This window comes from Vombatus ursinus, unplaced genomic scaffold (genome assembly GCF_900497805.2).
Source record: "Vombatus ursinus unplaced genomic scaffold, bare-nosed wombat genome assembly UNPS02014809.1, whole genome shotgun sequence".
Classification (NCBI taxonomy): domain Eukaryota; kingdom Metazoa; phylum Chordata; class Mammalia; order Diprotodontia; family Vombatidae; genus Vombatus; species Vombatus ursinus.
The window spans coordinates 13,948,751-13,960,069 of NW_020954587.1; the positions used below are offsets into that span (position 1 = coordinate 13,948,751).

The window sequence follows — 11,319 nt, forward strand, 5'->3', positions numbered from 1 at the left end:
TTTTTGGAACTTGTCCATTCTACTTCATTCCAACCTAGGAAGGAAAAAGCAATAATAAAATTCAGTTTTTGTTTGTTTGGTTCACTATATTCCAAAATAGGGAAATGTTGTCTCCTTTAAGGTGGTCCCCTTGAGGAATGAGATACTTTTGCCAAATGATGCTGCCCTTGCTCAAAACCTTTCTTGGACTCTTCTTTTTGAACTGTCATTAGAGCTGACACCATGTGATAGTGAATGCCCTTATCTGTTCTTAGAGAGTGGCTTTGATTTCAGGAAATAATCCTAAATCGTAATTGAGATAAGCAAACTACATAATACCATTTGGGGTATTAAAAAATATGGTGTTACTCTGAAGATAATTCCCAAATAAGAGTTCCCAAAATGTCTTAAGCAATGGAATCATCACTGCAATAGAATGTGGCCTTCCAAGGAGATGACATTCATCTGACTGTTAAAGTTCTGATTTATTTGTTAAAAACCCAAGATCAAACATCAGACTATATACAGACAGTTAAGAAAATGATGTTTCTTTCAAGTACATTTGTGTGCAGAGGACATGGAAAATGCTAATGTTGTGATGCACATATCTGAGAAGTATTCAATATTTTTCAGTTTTTAGCATTCTCTCCCCCTGTTCTACTTCCACGTTCATGAACTCTGAAATTCCTGTACGTGATCATGATAATCTTTTATCATTCCATCTTTCCTTCTGTCATGGCCCCAACACTGTTCTTCATCTAAACCTTGATTTCTACTCCAACTCCTCATAGTTTTCCCAGGTTATGCTGCCTGTACTCAGTCTCAATCTCCTTTTCCTCTCTCAACACTATGCTCTACTCTTGTATTCTTTGCCCCTTTGTCCTATCATATCTTCCCAAACCCCAACTCTGTATCACTCCCACTATCTACTGCCTTTATTCCTATTCATTCGTGGCTGAACAGAGCTGGAGAAATTCATGAAATCATGCTGACTGGGTCCTCTACACATTTATGTGACATAACTGAGGTCTTGCTTCAGCAAGGCAATCCTTTGACTTCTCACAAATTGATCCACCATACCACTCACCACAATGGCTATTTTCAAAATTTTCTTAAGTCTGCCCTGGCATCCTTCCTTAATCTTCTCAGCTAAAGGCCTGGTCTCATACTCTACTGAAAGAATTGAGGCCATTCACTGTGGTCTCCCCCTTTTCCTTTCTTACCCTTCTCAAATCCCTCAGATATCTTCTTTCACTCTCTCCTCATTCATTCCTGCCTCATAGAAAGATGTGACCCTTCTTACCAAGGCAAACCTCTCAGCATGTACCCTTGATCTCATCCCTTTCCACTGTGGCCATCAGATTTCCCCCACTATCATCCCCACTCCCTCTCTCTAATCATCAAGCTTCTCCTATCTACTGCTTCCTTCCCTGCTACCCACAAACACATCTGTACCTCCCCATCCTTAAAAAAAACCCTCATGTGATTTCATCATTTCTACTAGCTATTATCCTATGTCTCTCTTCCCCTTCCTTGCTCAACTCCTTGAGAAAGTAGTCTACACTAAGTGCTTCCATTTCCTCTCCTGTCATTTACCTCTACATCCTTTGCAGTCTGGTTTTCTATCTTCATCATTTGACTGTAACAGCTTTTGATAAATTAGCAATGATCTCTTAATTTCCAATTCTAATAGTTTTTTCTCAATGCTCATCCCTCTTGACATATATGATATATATGTGAGATAAATCTAGATCTAGATATGAGATCACCAAACTAGCTCATGCTATACATATATATATGAATGTGTATGTATATATGTATGTATGTATATGCATGCATGTATATATGTATATGTATGCATGCATTATATATGTATGTATATGTGTATATGTATGTATATGTGTAACCTAGTTTGTTGATCTCATCAGCTTCCATGGCTTCAATTATCATCTCTATTCAGATGATTCCCAGATCTGTATATTCAGCTGTATTATTTCTCTTGAGTTTTAGGCCCAAATTAACAATTTCCTTTCAATAGCTTGACCTGGATGTCCTGTAAGTATCAACATATCAAAAAACAAAACTCATTATCTTTTCCCCCAATCATCCCTTCTTTCCAGTTTCTCTATTATCTTTAAGGTCACCATCATCCTCCCAATCACTCAGGCTCTCAATCTCAGTATCATTCTTGACTCTTTACTATTACTCACTCCACATATCCAATCCATTGTTAAACGTTGTTTCTAAAACCTTTACAACATCTCTCATATAGGTCCCTTTCTCTTCACTTATATAGCCATCATGTTAGCACAGGCCTTCATCATTTGTCGTCTGTACCACTGCAATAGACTTTTAACTGGTCTCACTAACTCAAGCCTGTTCCCACCCTAATTCATCCTTCACTTTAGCTGCCAAAGTAATTTTTCTTAAGTAGAGGTTTGACCATGTCATCCCTCTTTCCAACAAGCTTCTTCCAATGGTTCCCTATCATCTTTAAATATAAAGTCTTCTGTTTGGCATGTAAAGCCTTTTATAATCTGACACATTTCTACATTTCCAGCCTTCTTGTCTTCTTCTCTATGATTCAGCTACTCTGACCTGTTGTTGGCCCTGGTTCACAAAGCTCCACTTTTACAGGTTCTTCCTCTTTAGTGATAATCAGCTCTCTACAAAAATGTAAAGTAGATGAAATTCCTAGGTACTCTCCCTTATCTTCCTATGGATGAAAGGATCAGAGATTCAGAGCTAGAAAAAACCTTGGAGACCATAAAATCTAACCTCTACATTGCACAGATGAGCAAACTGAGGCCCACATTCACAGTCAAAGTCACTATCAATGTCTAAGGCAGGATTTTAATTTGGGTCTTCCTAAATCCAATTTCAGGGCCCTGTCACCATGTTGCTACACTTGAGGCACATGCATGGAGACTTCCACCAAAAATTCTACCATTAAATCATTCATCCTGATTGTTGATATGTCCCTCTTTCCTTCTTCTCAGCTTGCCCTGACCAGGAGTCTCCACTGCCCCTACCAGATACACAAAGCCTCATGCAGACCTGGTCCTTTCCACCCCAAACAGTAAACTATTCCTAAGCCTTTCCTTCCCATCAAAACTTATTTGATCTATGTTTTTATTTTGACGGCCCTAAACTCCTTCAGGTGATGGTTAAGTAATATGATTAACTCAGTCTAATGTATTCAGTGTGACATATGGGAGAGTGGCAACCTCAAAGTCAGGATAAGCACTAACATGGATCATGTGACACTGGCCAAATCACTGAACCTCTCAGTGCTTCCAAGTGACTCTTTCTAAGATTATAAATTGAAAAGTAATTGCTGATCTGCATTAATAAAGAGAATTTCCTATTCAGAGACCTCACTTCACCTATGAAACCACAGGTCTAGTCCAATGTGCCCTGTGGATATCAATGAGTTTTTATATTATTCCTTCCATATAACATAGTTAAATATAATATGGTTCTTCTAAGAGACAATGCTTTAATCTGAAAGATTAAATTCATCCATTTATTGTTTTTGTTTATTTTATGCTGCAAACTTCAGAAATCAAAGTAGTTGGGGGAGGGAGAGATTTTTGGCATGAAGACAACACTACCTGTTCTACCTATTGGCCCTGTTATATATCAACCCCCACTACTTGGAAGAGGTGAGGGAATGGGTAAGGGGGTATCATAGGATAAAAAGCTTAAAATGTACTGACTTTTATTAAATCTCAATTGAGGTATTTTCCAAAGGCCTCACACTGAAAAGTTTATTGATGGGGAAAACTTCAGAGGCAACAAATAGGAAATTATATTCATTTAGATACTATGATTGACACTCCAAGAATCTGCAGTCTCCTAAGTGGAACTCTCCATCCTAAGTGGGACTAAAAGAAATTATAACCTGGAAAGACTTATATGAATGAATACTGAGCGAAGTGAGCAGAACCAGGAGAACATTGTACACAGTAACAGCTACAAAGTGCGATGACTAACTTTGATAGACTCATCTCATCTTAGCAATGCAAGGATCCAAAACAGTCCAAAGGACTCATGATGGAAAATGCTGTCCACATCCAGAAAAAGAACTATGCAGTCTGAATGCAGATCAAAGCATATTATTTGCTCTTTTCTTTTTTCTTTTTTTGTTTGTTTCTTCTTTTTCATTGGTTCTAATTCTTCTTTACAACATGACTAATGTGAAAATTGGTTCAATATGAATGTATATGTAGAGCCTATATCAAATTGCATGCCATCTTAGGGCGGGGGAGGGGAGAGGTGGGGAGAAAATTTGGAAGTCGAAATCTTATGGAAGTGAACATTGAGAACTAAAAATAAATAAATAAATTTACTTTAAGAGATTATAACCCACTCTATAACCTAATAGATGGTTTTTGAGCTTTGAATGGCTGAAAAATCCCTCCTCTTGTGATAGCCAACCTGATAATGAGCCTCTCCAAACTTAACTGGGTTGGTGCTTGGACGATAGATGTACCAAACCCTTACTTGAAGCCCTTTCACATTGGTAGAACATGCCATAGCTTGGGCTCTACCCCAATGGCTTTTAAGACTCCAAGGTCATCTCCAGGCCATGAAGTCATAGTAGGACTTGGGTAGATGGATAGTTCCTAAACCACTGAGCACAAATAACACTGTGGGTAAAACTCCATAAAATGGGAATGTCTTCGGTGGATTCGTTGGTATTTTATTTAACTTGTGGATTTTTAAGAAATTTATTGTGCTTTTCTGCTTGATTACCTCCCTAGTTAAGAAATGTTGGTGGACTGAAACATTTGGTAGCCTGATTTGCAAGCAGTAATTCCCAACGCTGCTTTTTTGACCTCCTGACAAAGCATATTGAGAAATTTTCAAAATATTGACAAGACCAAATGAAGTTTAATTCACTTAAATTTTTAAAATAAATATATATCTTATGACACAATAGCAGCTAAAATGTATCTCATGCTCAAATAAATAACCATAGTATCAATGACTTCAAAGAGGATGGGAACCAGCCCTCTGAAATAAGTTACCAATCTAACATGATCTGGGTAATTTGGTCAAACTAACAAATCAGTGGAAACCATACATCATTCCTAGTGTTATCTATAGCCCTGCCTTGATAGAGGTATATAAGGTGCTGCCTAAGTGCTGTATTATAGGCCAGAAGATAAGTAATTAGCAACCAGGCATTGCATTTACAATGAAACCCAAAGTAAAGCAAACAAGGCAGCTTGATCCGACACCTTCCTATTTTTGTAATGAAATGGAACAGGTAAAGCCTAGAAAGAAGGTTCTTAAAAATAAAGCAGGGCTGATACCCAAGTGATTTGCTCTAACTCCGGGGTATTTCAAGGCTTCCCTATGTTGTCATGAGGATTAATTAGTTAATGTTTATACAGTATTTTGGAGTCACTGGGAATTATGCACGTGCAGGGCTATGCATGTTTAGCTCCGGTGGCTAAACTATTTTTAAAATGGAAACTGTGTTTGTGTATCTATCAGTGGGGGGTGAACATTGTGAATGCCCTCTGTCATACACTACTATACCAATGGCCCAGTATCAACTCAAAGGTTGGTGCCTCCTATTTGTAAAAAAAAAAATCTGTAAACTGTAAAGTCTTGTCTCCAAAGAATACCTTAGAAATATAGGAAGAATATGGATCTGCAGGGCCTCCTGTGTAGCTTTTTACTGCTGCCTCTGCTAAAGTGAATACCACCTAAAATGCATGAGTACCATCAAGGGCTGTTTTGGACTGGTTCCTCAGCAAGAAAATAATTTGGGAAGTTGGTATGAACTATAACCAGCTTGCTCATAGGCAATAGAATGGTAGTGCTTGAAGGGACAACAGAGTTCATCTTGTCCAACTCTTAAATTTTACAGATGTGGAAAAATCCTTAGGTAGTACATATATTTAAAGTACTTAGAGATTCTCTGAAAGAAACCATGCGAGCACAAAAATGTTTTTAATATCTCGAATAAAATTGTCACCCAATCATGCCAACCTCTGGGCTAATCCCTGTGCATGCAAATAAAAAAATAAAACACACAATACTTACCCTCAAAGGATTTACATTCTAATGGGGGAGATGACATGTACATAAGTAGAGATATACTGACGGTTCTCACATTATATACTTCATGTAAGGAATTATGAGAGAAATCTGCATTCCAAAAAAACACCCCTGTCAATTTTACTGTACGGTACTGTGCTCTCTCTCTACTCCTGCCCCTTGGCTCATCCACTCCCAAACCTCCACCAACCCCTCACAAACCCCTCCAAAAAAGACTAAAAAAATCCTCCAAGTGAAAGCAGAAGAACAGATACAGAGAGACCAGCCCAACACCTAGAGACATCTTCGCCCTGCTGGCCCACCAGCATGTCTGGTGTCTGTTATACAGTTCTTGCTCAGCTTTTTTGTCCTGTCCTGTATGTCAGTTCAGGACACATCTCAAAGTGGCTGGCCCCACCCCCTGTATTCCTCCTCCTGCTCTCTGTCTTGGCACCTTGAACACTGTGCCCAGCTTGGGGCCAGTCCCTCCATACACAAGCACCCTGTCCTGCCTCCCTCCCTCCCTTCCCCATGTCTATAGGCAAATTAGCATTACATAAAAATCATTTTAGGGGCAGCTAGCTGGCGCAGTGGATAGAGCACCAGCCCTGAAGTCAGGAGGACCTGAGTTCAAATCCAACCTCAGACCAAACACTTGACACTTACTAGCTGTGTGACTCTGTGCAAGTCACTTAACCCCAATTGCCTAAAAATAAAGTAAAAAAATAAAGTCATTCTTATGTAGAGGTCTCTGGAATGGTTCATTTAGGTAAAATGGGAACTGTTTGTACAAGATAACCTTACAAGGGATGTGTAGAGATCAGGAGGGACCTCCTGAAGGAGAATACATTCCAGGTACGTTCAAGGAAGCCAGGAATTCTAAGAGACAGAGGTGAGGAGAGAAAGCACCCAAATTATGAAGGATAGAGCAATGCTTGGAGGTAGGAGATGGAGCATTATGTGTGAACTGTAAATAGACCAATATGACTGGACTGTAGAGTGGATGGAAGGAGAGTGAGGTATATGAAGACTGAGAAGGTAAGAAGGGACCAGTTTGTGAAGGACTTTAAGTGCCAGGCAGAGGAGCTTATAGTTTTTCCTAAAAGTAATAGGGAGTCACTAAAGTTTACTAAATGGAAGAATGACATAGATACGTTCTAAGAGACCAGAACTTTCAGAAAATCACTTTGGCAAATGTATGAAGGATGGATTAGACTGGCAAAAGAGTTTAGGCAGGGAGATCAGTTAGAACTGTACTGCAAAGGATTAGGCTAGAAGTGACAAGAACCTGATTTAGGATGGTCGTCATATGAAGAGAAGTGAGCATATATGAGAGACGTGGCTATAGAAACAAGATTTGGCAACTAGTTCAATACAGGAGGTGAATGTTTGCTAGGAGTCATAGATGCTGTCAACCTAGGTGACTAGAAGAACGGTGAGCATTTGACAGTAATAGTAAAGTTCAATAGATGGAAGGGATTTGAGGGGAAGATATTGAGTATTGATTTGAATAGTTTGAGTTTGAGATACTTATGCAACATTCAGTTCAAAATGTCTAACGTTATTGAAATATTTCAGTCATGTTTGACTCTTCATGACCCCATTTGGGTCTTCTTGGCAAAGATACTGGAGTAGTTTGCCATTTCCTTCTCCAACTCATTTTACAGATGAAGAAACTGAGGCAAACTGGGTTAAGTCACTTGCCCAGGATCACACAACTAGTAAGTGTCTGGGGAAGAATTTGAACTCATGAAGATGTCTTCCTGATTCCATGCACAGTGCTCTATCCTCTGAGCCACATAGCTGCCCCTAAATCTCCATCAACTGTTCAGTTGTTTCAGCTGTGTCCAACTCTTTGTGATATCATTTGAGGTTTTCTTGGCAGATACTGGAATGGTTTGCCATTTCCTTCTCCAGCTCATTTTACAGATGAGGAACTGAGGCAAACAGGGTTAGTAACTTCCCCAGAGTCACACAGCTGGTAAGTGCCTGAGGCTAGATTTGAACTTGTATCTCCCTGACTCTAGGTCCAGTGTTCTATTCAGTGTGCCACCTAGCTACCCCAAATGTCTAATAGGGAGATGGTAAAGTGGACCTGGAGCTCAGGAGAGAGATTAGGACTGGATATCTAGAATCACCTTCATAAAGATGACAAACAAATCCATGGGAGCTGATGAGCAAACCAAATGAGATAATATACAGAGATAAGGAAAGAAAGAGCCTTAGGAAACAGTTACAGTTAGTGGGTAAGATATGGATGAAGATGAAGAAAAGAAGACAGAAAAATAAAGAGGTAAGAGGTGAACCAGGGAAGAGCTGTATCTCTCTCTCACACACACACACACACACACACACACACACACACACACACACGAGAGAGAGAGAGACAGAGACACAGAGAGACAGAGACAGAGAGAGAGAGAAAGGAGAGAGAGATGAGAGTATTTAGGAGGTCAACAGTGTTAAAAAGATGAAGAAAGTTCAAAAAAGATGAAGATTAAGAAAAGACCACTGGATTTAACAATAAGGGATCATCCTGACCCTAATCACCTTTAATTTGATTGGTTATTTTGCCTCTGTGTGTGTGTGTGTGTGTGTGTGTGTGTTTGGTGTATGTGTGTGTGTGTGTGTGTGTGTGTGTGTGTAAATTTGTTCTCCCACTTTACTCACCCCTCCTAGTTCCTGTCTCTCTCTGAAGAGGGTTCTCAGAGTGTGGCTTGAGAAATACAGGGCTTTAGATCACAGCTATAGAGCTAAAAGGGTTATTAGAAGTCATCAGATTCAATTCCCTCATTTTACAAATGATGAAACAGTAACTTGCCTAAAATCACCCAAGAAGTAAGTGAAGCAATGGGACTCACTCCGAGGCCTCCTACCCCACCCTCACCCCCCAAAAAAACCTAAAAAAATTCTCCAAGTGAAAGCACAGCAGACGTAGAGAGACCTGCCTATAAGCAGGTATGGCCTTTGAAAAACTAACTATAGCTCACAATTACGTAGCACTTGGGAGTTTTTTACATTCACTTTCCCTTTGAATCCTCACAAAAACCTTAAGAAGTAGGTGCAGTCACTCCAATTTGAAGAGCCTGAGTCATAGATATAAGTGACTTACCTGAGGTCTCACAGCTAGTAAGTGTCTGAAACTACATATGGACCCAGATTTTCTTGACTTTAAGTCTGGTGCACTGTCTACTGTGCTGGCTAACTCTCTGCAATTAAAAAGACTCTCAGGACATAAGACTGTTTACTGATCGAATAGAATCATTTTGTTGATTATTTTGAAAGAAATTATTTCTAGCGAATTTTTGGAAGCAGGTACATTACACAATGTTTGTTCATTGACTTGTATGAACTCAAGCGTACCATGTTCTTTTTGTATTGCCCATAGCACATATATAATATAGATGACCAAGAAATATTTGTTGGTTAACTATCCAAAAGATATTTGAGATCCTTTACAATCTGACTCTCATTGTTCTTTCCAATCTTATCTGATGCTCCTACTCAACACATATTCTGCATTGCAGACAAGATGGACTATTTTTTTTTTTTTTGTATAGGAACTATCTATTGTACAAACTGAAGCCTATCAGTCTATCCTTCCTTCCTCAGGGCAAAACAGGATGACTCCAGGGGCAATGGCCTGCCCCACATATACACATTTATCTCTTGCTCTCTTCCTGTGTCCACAGTGTGGCTTAGCCTGAGGTTCCTTAGTAACAAGGGAAGACAGTGACCCTGAAGTTCCAGGGAAGTCTGAGAGGAAGGTGATACAGGTTGTTTGCCCTCACAAACTACCAGGCTGGAATACCCCAACAAGAACTCAGTCTTCTGGGCTGTGCTGCTCTGAACTACAGCCTTTGGTACTTTATGCAGTAGAAGCTGGGGGCCTCTGTTCCAGGTCCTGGCGAAGGCCCACAAATAACTGATTGAGGAGTGTGCGATTGTTGAACCGACGTGGCAGCACCAACGGAGGGAGGGAGTTCGCTTTGTATTCAATCACTGCCATCTTGGCCCGGTCCAGGTTTTCACGGTTTGGAATCTGAAACATCCTTGCATAGTCCCCAGTTTGATTGCTGAAGCGAGGGGCCAGTGTCTGGAACAGCTTTGGGATCAGGTCCTTTTCCGTTAGCCAGAAGTCAGCCATCCGCATCGCCTTCTCATTGGTGTCTCCCAGCTTCCCGTAGTCAATGAGCCGTTCAGCATAGCCGCGCATCTCGTCGACGCGCGCCCAGGGAGCCTCGATACGCTCTTGGCGCACTAGTCTCGTCAATAGGTTGCGCAGTAGATGGATGCGGGATTCTGGGCCCAGGCCCAGGTGGCAATACACTAGCCCGTGAGAGATGGCCGCGACAACAGAGAGCCACATGGTGGCCAGTTACTTAAGATGGACTATTGCCTATCCAGGATACATTCCTTGAATTGTATTACCTCTACACCTTTGCTTGCCCCATTTTCTATGTCTGGAATGTCCTCTCTTGCCCCCCACTCATTTAATGAAAGGCAGCATGGTATAGTGGAAAAAGTCCTGGATTTGAAGGTCCAAAGACCTGCTTTCAAGTACTCGTTCTGGTATTTGCTTCAGCCAAGTCCCTTTAAGCTCTAAATCCTTTCATCTTACCTAGACTTCAGGAATAGGATCAAATATTATCTCTTCAATTAAATTTTCCCTGATCTTCTCTGTGGCCAAAACTGGTCATTACAATTACACAGCTTTCTTTTTGGGTTCATTTCATTTACTTTATAGTAATCCATGTGTATATTGTTTTGGGGCTTCTATTTACTTCCCTCTGCATCAGATTTACAAAACTTAACAATGTTTCTCTAAATTCCTTTTAGTTATTCATCACTTCTTATGGTTCCATTGCAATTCATATAATACAATTTTTTCAGTCATTTCAAAACTGATGGTGACTATTCTATTTCCTGTTTTCTTTTAACATAAAGAGTGCAGTTATGAATACTTTAGTATATATGGGACCCTTCTTTCTAAAAATTTCCTTTTGATTATTATGAACATTTTGTTAAGAAAAGCAAGAAAGAGGGGGACCATGTATAAAACTGTGAACATCTATTTAACTCAGATTTTTTTTGTATATTTCAAATTTAATGTAGTAGTTTCAATGCTGCCCCATATCTTTGAACTTCATTCTCCTCTCTCTCACTTATTTTTTAAAAGATTCATTGGCACTATCTTTCAAGTTTTAGTGAACTCTCCTGCAACTAAAGCCCTTCCTAATCACATTGTTTCTATCTTGTGGTGGTAATAATAACAACAACAACAAT

At 39.8% G+C, this 11,319-nt stretch overlaps 1 pseudogene; it reads right to left on the reverse strand.

The window, feature by feature from the left end:
- Positions 1-9,901: 9,901 nt before the first annotated feature.
- Positions 9,902-10,402, reverse strand: LOC114052712 (annotated as a pseudogene).
- Between the last annotated feature and the right edge of the window lie 917 nt (positions 10,403-11,319).